We start from the raw sequence: 13,066 nt of genomic DNA on the forward strand, positions 1-13,066 counted from the left end.
TCATACATTGAAGTATAACATATTTTTGGATTGTAATTTTCGATCCAAATCAAATTTGGAGCTGTCCAATCAAGTTTTGATATTGTAATTTTCGATCCAAATCAAATTTGGAACTGCCCCAATTAATTTTCGGATTGTAATTTAAATTTTCGATCCAAAATAAACTTGGAGCTGCCCCAATTAATTTTGGGACTGTAATTTTCAATCTCAATCAAATTTGAAGCTGTCCAGATTAATGTTAGAATTGTAATTTTCGATCCAAATCCAATTTGGAGCTGTCCAATTTAATTTTGGGACTGTAATTTTCAGTCCAAATCAAATTTGTAGCTGTCCAATTTAATTTTGGGACTGTAATTTTCAATCCAAATCAAATTTGTAGCTGTCCAATTTAATTTTGGGACTGTAATTTTCAATCCAAATCAAATTTGAAGCTGTCCAGTTTAATTTTGGGATTGTAATTTTCGATCCAAATCCAATTTGGAGCTGTCCAATTTAATTTCGGGATTGATATTTTCAATCTAAATCAAATTTGGAGCTGTTCAATTTAATTTTGGGACTGTAATTTTCAATCCAAATCAAATTTGGAGCTGTCCAATTTAATTTTGGGACTGTAATTTTCAATCCAAATCAAATTTGTAGCTGTCCAATTTAATTTTGGGACTGTAATTTGCAATCCAAATCAAATTTGGAGCTGTCCAGTTTAATTTTGGGATTGTAATTTTCAATCCAAATCCAATTTGGAGCTGTCCAATTTAATTTTGGGACTGTAATTTGCAATCCAAATCAAATTTGGAGCTGTCCAGTTTAATTTTGGGATTGTAATTTTCAATCCAAATCCAATTTGGAGCTGTCCAATTTAATTTTGGGATTGTAATTTTCAATCCAAATCCAATTTGGAACTGTCCAATTTAATTTTGGGATTGTAATTTTCAATCCAAATCCAATTTGGAGCTGTCCAATTTAATTTTGGGATTGTAATTTTCAATCCAAATCCAATTTGGAGCTGTCCAATTTAATTTTGGGATTGATATTTTCAATCTAAATCAAATTTGGAGCTGTCCAGTTTAATTTTGGGATTGTAATTTTCAATCCAAATAAAATTTGGAGCTGTATAGTTTAATTTTTGAATTGTAATTTTCGATCCGAATCCAATTTGGAGCTGCTTAATTTAATTTTGGTATTGTAATTTTTAATCCAAATCAAATTTGGAGCTGCTCAATTTAATTTTGGTATTGTAATTTTCGATCCAAATAAAATTTGTATCTGACAATTTAATTTTGGGATTGTTATTTTCGATTTGTATTACATTAAAGTATAAAAGTATAATTGTAGAACTACGGTAAAAATTCCGACCCCTCAAAAAATTCGTGATCAATTGCCTTAAGAAGTAAGGTAAACCAAAATAAAAAAACGTAACTATCTCAAATCCACATTCAGATTTCCAGCCAGCTAGTAACGCTACTGTGTATTAAAATAATTTCATGAGAATTAATCACCCAACGCAAAAGAGGTGTAGATTTATTTTTAGAGATCTCCCGTTGTTTTCTGTGTAAAGTTCGTTTCTCTACTCCGTTCTTATTTAACAATTTCATGTCGAACCGGAATGTTCTCTTGGCCAAAAATAGGGAGCCACCCCTTAAAATAAAACGCTCTCTGATAAGCTGAAAAAGTTAAAAATGTCTTTAGTGGGGAGATAGGGGTAAGAAATAATGTGGATTGAAGAGCACGAGCCTGCTTCTGTAGACAGTGCGCTCGAACCAGTCGAGAAGAGCGAGAGCTAGTCAGGGTCACACGCTTCCAGCGACGCAATGAATTTCCTTGGAAATTGAAATTGAATGCGCTTTCTCCCTTTTGCAGGACAAAACCAAAATAAATTTCGGTGATCGGAGACTCAAATATAGTGACCGAGTGGAAGAGTTCAGAAGGAAACCAAATCCGCTCCTCGTAAGTAATCATTTTTTTGACAAATATCTCTCATTTTCTTAAGTCCTGTATTTAAAATGACATATGGATACATTTATTTTGACGTCTTATATTTGCTTTTTGGAAATAATAATAAATAATTAATTAATTAATTAATAAATAATTAAAAATAAATTTATAATAAATAAGTAATAAATACAATTTCATAATAAACAAGAAATAAATAATATTAATTAAAAATTGTAAATTAATAATAAATAAGTAATAAAAACAAATTAACAATAAACAAGAAATAAAAAAGAATAATAATAAAAATTGTAAATTAATAATAAATAAGAAATAAAAAAAATAATAATAATTGTAAATTAATAATAAATAATAAATAATAATAAAAATTTGAAATAAATAATTATAATAAAAATTTGAAATAAATAATAATAATAAAAATTTGAAATAATTAATTATAATAAATATTTGAAATAAATAATAATAATAATAAAAATTTTAAATAATAATAATAAAAATTTGAAATTAATAATAATAAAAATTTGAAATAAATAATAATAATAAAAATTTGAAATAAATAATAATAATAAAAATTTGAAATAAATAATAATAGTAAAAACTTAAATAAATAATAATAATATAATATTTTATAATTTAGTCCTTTAAATGTATTTCATTTCTGAATTTTACTATGAGAATTTAAGTATTCGAAAAAATATTTCGTTTAGATTTATTTGTTAATGGGAAACAATATTTCAAAATCTTGATTCATATTAATAATATTTCAAAATATTGTTTCATTTTAATAATATTTTAAAATCTTGTTTCGTAAAAAAATTTATTTATTATACGTTTTAAGCTATGGTTTTGAAATATTTAAATTTATTTATTTACTCAATTTTATTACGTTAGTTAAAATTTCCTGAAAAAGTAAAATAATACCAATGTATAAAAACACCCTTATAATGGCGGCCACTGCTAAAGTTAAAGGGATAAAGGGATGAGGTCAGATGGGACGGAAACGTCACCAAAGTATGGAGTTGTGCAGCTTAGCCTTAAGCGGGTAATTTGGAAATACAAAATTAAAACGCCACAAGCTTATACCGCGTGTAATAACATTTGAAAAACTTGAAATATCATTTGGTAATATGACCATGAAATCATTAATACCATATTTAAAATTGTATGTGATTTCAATATTATATAATGCGAAATAAAATTACATTTACGATATAATCATAGCATTTAAGAAATATTCGTTTATTGTTACAAAATAAGACCTAATGGTTCCTAAATCATTTTCTACAGACGATATTTAGAAGGTAAAAATTATCTTAATAATTATTAATTAATTAATTAATTAATAAGTATTATTAATAAAGATTAAAAAACGGATTAATATTGACAATATTAATTTATTTGGTAATATATTTAACACCGATATTAATTAGGTTTCGTTTCAATATTTGCTTCACACTTGGTCAATATATTTTATAATTATAAACAATAATAAACATAATGCTTGAGTTTTATTTAATGCAATTTAAAATAAAATTTAGAGAAAGTTATATTCAAGTATAGCTTTCAAATATTTTAAACGTTTAATTTAAATATTCGAGAAAAATACCTGAAACACGTATATAAAGCAACAAATACCAATAATATATATATACTTAATTTTTCCTTCCGATAACAGGATACCTGCCAATAAAAATATTTCCCAAAATGGAAAATTAAAAACGGCATTGACACCAATTTCACGTTGCTCTCTATAACGATATCTGATACAAATTACGTTACCGACACACTTATCCATAATTATGAATTATAAATTTAACTTAAATCATATTAGCATTTATTTTTAACGGATGTAGTAATAGTTTAAGATAAGTTTAATCAGAAGTATCAAAAATATTTAGGACGAAAGAAGTCTCCATAAAGGTTAGAAAACGAGAACCACCGTTGGTCTAAAGATAACAATGAACACGGTCGAAGAGGTGAAAAAGACCAACAACGTTTGGGGAAACTAAAATATATTTATTTATTACTTGTAACTTCGCCTTAAAGGCCTATCAGCCGAAGTACCGCGTATCGGTTTAATTTAAAAAATAAATATATTTTAGTTTCCCAAACATTGTTGGTCTTTTTTACCTCTTCGACCGTGTCCATATAGGTTATAAAAAAATAAATAATAATCAGCTAGGCTAATAATTAATCGTTATTTACTTATTTATCAACCCGATATTGTAGTTTTACAAAGGCATTATGACCAGGGTCGCGCTAGACTTTAAAATCCCGTTTAAGTCGGTTTCATTGCCAGATTTGACCCAAGATATTTAGCGAATCTCGCCATGCAAACTGGTTAAATGTATTTTGAAAAAGACTCTGTATATCTGGTATAATATATTTTTAAGAAACAGACCTACTCCATAATAAGTGTAATTTTTTACATTCGCGAGTTACCCACTGCCTTAGAAACATTCTTTTGTAATAACAAACAGGGGAGTGGGAAAATATTAACCGCGATTGTAAATTGAAAATATTTCAATGTTAAAGCCGTAGGAAGCACCCCATTGAAACGACCAAACAAAGAGAAATTTCCTCAGAATTGCGGGATGTCCTTGGTAATTTCGGGAAAAAACAGCGAGGGCGAGATTGTGATAGACCGAATCTATCATAATAAAAGCGCATCTTCCTCCGCAATTCAATCATTCAATCTAAAGAACCAAATTTTTTACACGAGAATGCGCGAAATAGGCAACGCTTGATTGTGAAGGGTTAAAAACATAAAATTCTCAAAGACGTCTGGCTGTCAAAATCGGCAAACTTTTAGAGAACGGGTTTGTTAGAAAATAAAGTTTACCTGATACTCTGAATCAAGGCGTAAAAGAAGTTAAGTTAGTGTTAAAGATAATAAAATATTTTCTTTCATTAGATTAAGCAAATTTTCCTTAAATTTTGGTGGGTTTGGTTTAAGGGCTTATAACCTCGCCGAAGTCCCTTCGCAAGCGGTGAAAAATGATATCCCCTGTCAAAGCTTACGTTCATTGACATGGGTCCTCGCGGGAAAGGAACGTTATCGTCTTGAATTGGTGAACCGGTCCGTTTTAGAAAGTACAGCTACATTGTGTTTTAAATCACTTTTTAATTGAAAGGATGCAAACACCGTCTAAATAATAGAAATTGCAACTCCTTACATTTCGATTTGGAAACAATATTTAGAGCAAAGCCTTTGAGTTTTTATTTTAATGCTTATATTCGGTAGTAGATGGCGCCAATTTTAACATTTTGGTGTGAATGAAATAAATGCTGATTTATTACAAAGAAACAGCTTCCTTATTTCAAATACCTCTCACTAAGACAATGGTTCATTTAAACTAAGCTATTTTTTCAAACGCTCTCACTGCAATATTGTACCATGATTATACATATATTAGTCATGGTTCACAGATAACTAAAGAGGTTAGCGATCTCAAAAAATACATTCGCACACCGAGTAGGCTCTTTGTGTTATTACGATGTGACATAAATTGAGCGTTAGGGACAACGACTTTGAGAAATATAATAGAGTATTATTTCCTAGGGCTAGCAGGGGCCCATGCATCACAAGGCGGAGAGGGTGGTTGAGGGGTCGAGGGGTCCAAAGAGGCTCGAATATTCACGGTTAAACCCATTATTTTTTAAAATAAAATTTTGTCATTCATTCTTGAGATTTTTAGAATAAAAGATTTATTTTGACTAAAACGGTACATCGACAATAGCGGAGAGGTTATGATTAATGTTAATCATATAAAAAAATTTGTTTCTATATTTATTAAAATTTCTTTCGAAATTAATAAGGTATTTCCTTGAAGGTGTTAAAGGGTGTTAAATAATCATTAAAAGAGTGTAAATTTATAATTTAAAGGGTTTTAATTAATAACCTACAGGTTAATTTAGTTATTTAGGTGGTGTGAAAAACCACCCCAATATTGTTTATACTAACCTAATTAATGGTGTATATTAACTTTCTAAAAGGGGATATTTTGACACCCTTTAATTTACATGTAAAGGGTTTAAAGGTATCCCTTTAGGAGTGTATTTTTGTCCTCAAAAAGTGGTCAGATCTGTGACATTTGAGCTATCCATTAAAGAGCGTATCGAGTGCTTGAAATCACACTGATCACCATTTGATGTTCTATTTAGATGCTCTAACCTGCTCCGAACAATTTTCGCGTATTCCATTTAATGCTCTCGAGCATTCGAGATTACCTAGAACACCATTTGATGTTCTATTTAGGTGCTCTAACCTGCTCCGAACAATTTTCGCGTATTCCATTTAATGCTCTCGAGCATTCGAGATTACCTCGAACACCATTTGATGTTCTATTTAGGTGCTCTAACCTGCTCCGAACAATTTTCACGTTTTCCATTTAATGCTCTCGAGCATTAGATATTACCTCAAACACCATTTGATGTTCTATTTAGGTGCTCTAACCTGCTCCGAACAATTTTCGCGTATTCCATTTAATGCTCTTGAGCATTCGAGATTACCTCGAACACCATTTGATGTTCTATTTAGGTGCTCTTATCTGCTCCGAACAATTTTCGCGTATTCCATTTAATGCTCTCGAGCATTCGAGATTATCTCGAACAATATTTGATGTTCTAATTAGGTGCTCTAACCTGCTCCGAACAATTTTCGCGTATTCCATTTAATGCTCTCGAGCATTCGAGATTACCTAGAACACCATTTGATGTTCTATTTAGGTGCTCTAACCTGCTCCGAACAATTTTCGCGTATTCCATTTAATGCTCTTGAGCATTCGAGATTACCTCGAACACCATTTGATGTTCTATTTAGGTGCTCTTATCTGCTCCGAACAATTTTCGCGTATTCCATTTAATGCTCTCGAGCATTCGAGATTATCTCGAACAATATTTGATGTTCTAATTAGGTGCTCTAACCTGCTCCGAACAATTTTCGCGTATTCCATTTAATGCTCTCGAGCATTCGAGATTACCTAGAACACCATTTGATGTTCTATTTAGGTGCTCTAACCTGCTCCGAACAATTTTCGCGTATTCCATTTAATGCTCTTGAGCATTCGAGATTACCTCGAACACCATTTGATGTTCTATTTAGGTGCTCTTATCTGCTCCGAACAATTTTCGCGTATTCCATTTAATGCTCTCGAGCATTCGAGATTATCTCGAACAATATTTGATGTTCTAATTAGGTGCTCTAACCTGCTCCGAACAATTTTCGCGTATTCCATTTAATGCTCTCGAGCATTCGAGATTACCTAGAACACCATTTGATGTTCTATTTAGGTGCTCTAACCTGCTCCGAACAATTTTCGCGTATTCCATTAAATGCTCTCGAGCATTCGAGATTACCTCAAACACCATTTGATGTTCTATTTAGGTGCTCTAACCTGCTCCGAACAATTTTCGCGTATTCCATTTAATGCTCTCGAGCATTCGAGATTACCTAGAACACCATTTGATGTTCTATTTAGGTGCTCTAACCTGCTCCGAACAATTTTCGCGTATTCCATTTAATGCTCTCGAGCATTCGAGATTACCTAGAACACCATTTGATGTTCTATTTAGGTGCTCTAACCTGCTCCGAACAATTTTCGCGTATTCCATTTAATGCTCTCGAGCATTTTAGATTACCTCGAACACCATTTGATGTTCTATTTAGGTGCTCTTATTTGCTCCGAACAATTTTCGCGTATTCCATTTAATGCTCTTGAGCATTCGAGATTACCTCGAACACCATTTGATGTTCTATTTAGGTGCTCTTATTTGCTCCGAACAATTTTCACGTATTCCATTTAATGCTCTCGAGCATTCGAGATTACCTAGAACACCATTTGATGTTCTATTTAGGTGCTCTAACCTGCTCCGAACAATTTTCACGTTTTCCATTTAATGCTCTCGAGCATTAGATATTACCTCAAACACCATTTGATGTTCTATTTAGGTGCTCTAACCTGCTCCGAACAATTTTCGCGTATTCCATTTAATGCTCTTGAGCATTCGAGATTACCTCGAACACCATTTGATGTTCTATTTAGGTGCTCTTATCTGCTCCGAACAATTTTCGCGTATTCCATTTAATGCTCTCGAGCATTCGAGATTATCTCGAACAATATTTGATGTTCTAATTAGGTGCTCTAACATGCTCCGAACAATTTTCGCGTATTCCATTTAATGCTCTCGAGCATTCGAGATTACCTAGAACACCATTTGATGTTCTATTTAGGTGCTCTAACCTGCTCCGAACAATTTTCGCGTATTCCATTAAATGCTCTCGAGCATTCGAGATTACCTCAAACACCATTTGATGTTCTATTTAGGTGCTCTAACCTGCTCCGAACAATTTTCGCGTATTCCATTTAATGCTCTCGAGCATTCGAGATTACCTAGAACACCATTTGATGTTCTATTTAGGTGCTCTAACCTGCTCCGAACAATTTTCGCGTATTCCATTTAATGCTCTCGAGCATTCGAGATTACCTAGAACACCATTTGATGTTCTATTTAGGTGCTCTAACCTGCTCCGAACAATTTTCGCGTATTCCATTTAATGCTCTCGAGCATTTTAGATTACCTCGAACACCATTTGATGTTCTATTTAGGTGCTCTTATTTGCTCCGAACAATTTTCGCGTATTCCATTTAATGCTCTTGAGCATTCGAGATTACCTCGAACACCATTTGATGTTCTATTTAGGTGCTCTTATTTGCTCCGAACAATTTTCACGTATTCCATTTAATGCTCTCGAGCATTCGAGATTACCTAGAACACCATTTGATGTTCTATTTAGGTGCTCTAACCTGCTCCGAACAATTTTCGCGTATTCCATTTAATGCTCTCGAGCATTTTAGATTACCTCGAACACCATTTGATGTTCTATTTAGGTGCTCTTATTTGCTCCGAACAATTTTCGCGTATTCCATTTAATGCTCTTGAGCATTTGAGATTACCTCGAACACCATTTGATGTTCTATTTAGGTGCTCTTATTTGCTCCGAACAATTTTCGCGTATTCCATTTAATGCTCTCGAGCATTCGAGATTATCTCGAACAATATTTGATGTTCTAATTAGGTGCTCTAACCTGCTCCGAACAATTTTCGCCTATTCCATTTAATGCTCTCGAGCATTCGAGATTACCTCGAACACCATTTGATGTTCTATTTAGGTGCTCTAACCTGCTCCGAACAATTTTCACGTATTCCATTTAATGCTCTCGAGCATTAGATATTACCTCAAACACCATTTGATGTTCTATTTAGGTGCTCTAACCTGCTCCGAACAATTTTCGCGTATTAAATTTAATGCTCTCGAGCATTCGAGATTACCTAGAACATCATTTGATGTTCTATTTAGGTGCTCTAACCTGTTACCACCCATTTTCGCGTGATCTATTAAAGATCAACGGATCGGAGCAAGTTTTTTGCGTGCTCGGGAATCGTAGTAAGCGAAATTTGAGGAGCCTAATGGAAAACGCTTTAAGAAAGTAGCAAAAATATTAGCTGAAGCACTTTATCGCGGTGTTAAAGGTTGTATTTTATTACTTTAATGGCGTGATTAGTAAATTTTTAAAAATTGACAATGAGGCAAAAACAGAAATATGTAATATATTAATGCTTCGAGCATAATCGTTTGTACCGCTGTAAATATCATTTTTAGCGGAAATTTGACAAAACTTGGTGCCATACCATTGTAAACAAATATAAACCAATTCCTGGAAATTCTGGGTTCACTTTGAGAAGCGGCGTTAAAAAATTATTTAAACCCAGTAATAAAAATGAATTTAAACCCAGTAATAAAAATGAATTAAAACCCAGAAATAAAAAATTAATTTAAACCCAGAAATAAAAAATGAATTTAAACTCAGTAATAAAAAATGAATTTAAATCCAGTAATAAAAATCAATTTACACCCAGAAATAAAATATGAATTTAAACCCAGAAATAAAAAATGAATTTAAACCCAGTAATAAAAAATGAATTTAAACCCAGTAATAAAAAGTGAATTTAAACCCAGAAATAAAAAATGAATTTAAACTCAGTAATAAAAATGAATTTAAACCCAGAAATAAAAAATGAATTTAAACTCAGTAATAAAAATGAATTTAAACCCAGAAATAAAAAATCAATTTACACCCAGAAATAAAATATGAATTTAAACCCAGTAATAAAAATGAATTTAAACACAGTAATAAAAATGAATTTAAACCTAGAAATAAAAATGAATTTAAATCCAGTAATAAAAATGAATTTAAACCCGCATATAAAAAATGAATTTAAACCCAGGAATAAAAAAATAATTTAAACCGACTCAAACCTTCAAATTGTCTATAGGAAAAATATAATTATATTTCTAAAAATATAGGACTTTATAGGACTATTTTTCCTAAATCATAGGATTTTATAGGACTGTTTTTTCAAAATTATAGGATTTTTTAGGACTTTTTTTTCTAAATTATAGGATTTTATAGGACTATATATGCCATTTAATTTACTAACTTTTTTGCATTTAAAAACAAAATCTATATTTATTGAATAAAAACTTTGATTTTCACTTCAAAAATTGAAACTATTTAACCATTTTATCACAAAAATATACTAGTAGCTAACCATGTTAACAAAAAATATCAAAATTATAGGATTTTATAGGATTTTTGGGGATTTTGCAAAAAAAATAGGATGATATAGGATATTATAGGACCTCTTGAGGCCTTGCATATCTGATTTATCGTAATAATTTTCGAGGAACTGATAACCCAACTTTTATCTGAAAAGTGCTTGGAGGCAAAGGGGCGCCACATTAATTTTTATACTACTCCCGTAACGATATGATTCATGATATGTTATTGCCAGACCTGTACCACGTCATTCCGCGATATCCTGTAGCGATATCTGTGATTCATGCTACGTTATTCCCAGACCTGTACCACGTCATTCCACGATATCCTGTAGCGATATCTGTGATTCATGCTACGTTATTCCCAGACCTGTACCACGTCATTCCACGATATCCTGTAGCGATATCTGTGATTCATGCTACGTTATTCTCAGACCTGTACCACGTCATTCCACGATATCCTGTAGCGATATCTGTGATTCATGCTACGTTATTCCCAGACCTGTACCACGTCATTCCACGATATCCTGTAGCGATATCTGTGATTCATGCTACGTTATTCCCAGACCTGTACCACGTCATTCCACGATATCCTGTAGCGATATGATTCATGCTACGTTATTCCCAGACCTGTACCACGTCATTCCACGATATCCTGTAGCGATATGATTCATGCTACGTTATTCCAAGACCTGTATCACGTTATTCCACGATATCCTTTAGCGATATGATTCATGCTACGTTATTCCCAGATCCATACCACGTCATTCCACGATATCCTGTAACCATATGATTCATGCTACGTTATTCCCAGATCCATACCACGTTATTTAAAGCTTTCCACCGTAGTCCAATTCCACGCTTTTACCTAATGATATGGTTTCTTTTATGTCACACTATTCCTTGATCAGGTTCCACGTTAATCTCAATATTCGATACGCCTGCATTTCAGTCTAAGAACTTCCAATTTCTTCCCCTTCGATTGAAAACTAATTCCATATTATATTGAATACACCTTTAATAGTAATTCTTAGAAATAATAAGAAATTCTTATTCCATTCATTTCCCACATTACTTCTATTCCACGCGTATCTGATTCCACTCTCTGCTTACGTCCCAATGATTTACGAAACGTTCGTGATCTCTGGTCGTTTCTTTTCGTACAAGTGATAAATTGCAGTCGCGAAATAGTAGCGTTATATCATTCAAAACCGAAACCTAATAAAAAAAGTATTAAATCTTTTGTTCGACACAAGTGACGGGATGACCTTCTCCCGAATGATATATTTTATATGGTCAAGGTCCTAGCTATTCTCGAGAGCCTGTAAAAGGTTTTAACTAAAAATTAAAAGGATATTACAGTATAACGATTGCGTATATTTCTATTTAAATCAATCCAAACTAATAAAAAGTCGTGTTTTACACGACTTTTTATACAGGCTGGCTTACTTCACGTTGTTTCGACAATAACTTAGGTTTCGTCGAAAGAATAAATATTTATTGCACCACACGCCAGACAGTCGAAGGTCTGCTGATCTCTCTTCCTTCGTACATATATACTTCCGAATACTCTTTACCTTTTAACTTCATTTGCATTTACCGTTCTCCGCGGGTGATCAACCGTTACGGACTTCAAATCTGCCTGTAATGTTATTTCGCGAACAACAACATCCTCTAAAGTAAGTGACATTTGTATTCCATTTGAAGATATTTATGAAGCTTAATTATAATCTTTCCAGAAACGTGTTTAAGAGTTTATTAGAACGGTATAAATATGTAGCGAATTATCTTTTACGTAATGTGGGTGATTTTTTCTGATAGTTTTATATATCATCTGGTCTTTGATTATATGGTATTAATTCAATTCGTTAAAAGTAATAATAATCAGCTAGGCTAATACCCAAGGAACTATCTTAGGCCTAAGTGTTTTATAGAAATCTTTATTCGAATTCCAATCCATTTTGCATTGGATCTTGATCCAACGTTTATCAAATATAAACCAACTAATATCAAATATAAACCAACTAATATCAAATATAAACCAACTATTATCAAATATAAACCAACTATTATCAAATATAAACCAACGATTATCAAATATAAACCAACGATTATCAAATATAATCCAACGATTATCAAATATAAACCAACGATTATCAAATATAAACCAACGATTATCAAATATAAACCAACGATTGTCAAATATAAACCAACGATTATCAAATATACACCAACGATTATCAAATATAAACCAACGATTATCAAATAAAAACCAACGATTATCAAAAATAAACCAACGATTATCAAATATAAACCAACGATTATCCATTCTGACCAAAACCCAAAGTAATATTTATCAACGTAAGCGATGGATTGGATATTACTGATTTTTGAATGATCTTAAATTCAGAACTTATTTTAAATTTATCAATGAAATCTTAAACACGAGCTAATTTTTTGCAAAACATTGTTGGCAAGACTAGTCGCAAGCCGAAT

At 32.0% G+C, this 13,066-nt stretch overlaps 1 protein-coding gene across 1 annotated transcript in view; it reads left to right on the forward strand.

Moving 5' to 3' along the window:
* The first annotated feature begins 1,857 nt into the window (after positions 1-1,857).
* Positions 1,858-13,066, forward strand: part of LOC149943630 (nose resistant to fluoxetine protein 6-like) — a 40,382-nt gene continuing 29,173 nt past the window's right edge. Inside the window, exon 1 of the mRNA XM_090176129.1 lies at positions 1,858-1,944. The gene's annotated coding sequence lies outside the window, so the exon portion shown is untranslated. The remainder of the gene's footprint in view (positions 1,945-13,066) is intronic.

This window comes from Leiobunum rupestre, chromosome 5, assembly GCF_980474605.1.
Source record: "Leiobunum rupestre chromosome 5, qqLeiRupe1.1.hap1, whole genome shotgun sequence".
Lineage (NCBI taxonomy): Eukaryota > Metazoa > Arthropoda > Arachnida > Opiliones > Sclerosomatidae > Leiobunum > Leiobunum rupestre.